Here is a 1,422-nt window from a genome sequence, read left to right as displayed (position 1 = left end):
AATACTACATTTGTATTGCCAAGTCTGAACTTCCTTTAAAATATTTCTAGACTTCAGTAGACATGTGCATATCTTTTCAGGAAAAAAAAGAGAGATGGACAGGAACATCCACAAAGACCAAAGCAAACACACTAACTGGGTATGGAAACATGGTAATCGAGCTTTGCTTTATTTCTATGTCCTACAGTAAGATCACATTGGGTCTTTAAACTTAATAGCTGGGTTGTAATATAGATGTAAAACAAGATCACATCAGGGCTTTGAACTTAGTATAAACAATGCTGTAATACTCTTAAATCATTAAAACCAAGACACTCTTCTAAGAATATGTGAGGGCAAAAATGGTCTATCTGCATAAATAATCATTGGAAGAAATCTCTGTCATGACACATCGTTGGCGAGGGGGGAATTCTGTGTTTTCAGGAAAGGATTTACTGTATGGCAGTCTCCCTTATTTGCAAAAAACAAGTAAAAAGAGCCTTGTACATAGTTTCCCTAAAGCACAAAATCATTGTTTCGCCGTATAATAATATACATCGGATGTTACACCTTCCACGCGGGCAGACTGACCCTCGCAGCCCTAGCACAATTAGCACTTTGCACACTGGGTAGAAAAACAGGCAACGCATGGCACCACTTTGCATATGTTGACGTGTGTGTTCCTGCATATGTAATGCAGAAATGGCCACAAAATAAGATTTCTGCTGATAAAAAGTTGTGGCCACATTTTTTGTGCCATCAACTCCCTCCTCTAAAGTGACTTGGAATTTATAACAACCACTATGGCCTCATTTTTTACAAGTTTCGTATTACATTAAGAATAGTTTAATCCATTAACTATTATGTTACTGAGAAACATGATGACTACCTGATAAGTCATAAGAACATAGATCACAAGACCGCGAGTCGAGGGCACACCCGCCCACTCGCGGCAACAACAGAAGGCATGTTGTGTCATTGGTCAGCAAAGCCTGGCACATGCCTAGTGGCCCATTTATTATCTATAACAGGTGTTTTGCCATCTTTAACAAAACTTATTAACTGTACTGACATATCATGTAACTTGAAAAACAATTAAATATATAAACAATAATGTTTTTTGCGCTTTTCATTGTGCATTTAATAAATTACATTAATTCTGGACTCTCAATAGGGTATAAGCTCTGTAGTTGAATCTGCAAATATGTCATGCTCTTATTGGATATATTACACTATAGTGTGAGTGATAATATATATGTCGTATTTTCAAAGTTACACAGCAAACATTATGTACAACCAACGACTGAGTCCCTCATACAACCATATCATTCCATAGGTAACGGTGTGTAGGTTATGGTACAGCTCAGCGTTGACCTAGGCTTGGACTTATAATCGTCGCGTCACTCTCTAAGAATGACCCTTACACTCTTGCATGTACTCAGG

At 37.7% G+C, this 1,422-nt stretch overlaps 1 protein-coding gene across 1 annotated transcript in view; it reads right to left on the bottom strand.

Annotated features, from left to right (window-relative positions):
• Window positions 1-155: 155 nt before the first annotated feature.
• The window catches only part of LOC119594181 (restin homolog), a gene marked incomplete at its 5' end in the record, with an annotated part of 24,204 nt that continues 22,937 nt past the window's right edge, over window positions 156-1,422 (bottom strand). Inside the window, 1 exon segment of the mRNA XM_037943251.1 lies at window positions 156-1,422.

Source organism: Penaeus monodon, chromosome 33 (assembly GCF_015228065.2).
Source record: "Penaeus monodon isolate SGIC_2016 chromosome 33, NSTDA_Pmon_1, whole genome shotgun sequence".
Lineage (NCBI taxonomy): Eukaryota > Metazoa > Arthropoda > Malacostraca > Decapoda > Penaeidae > Penaeus > Penaeus monodon.
Note: the sequence above shows the minus strand (reverse complement) of the source record. Positions and strands in the feature narration are given on the sequence as shown.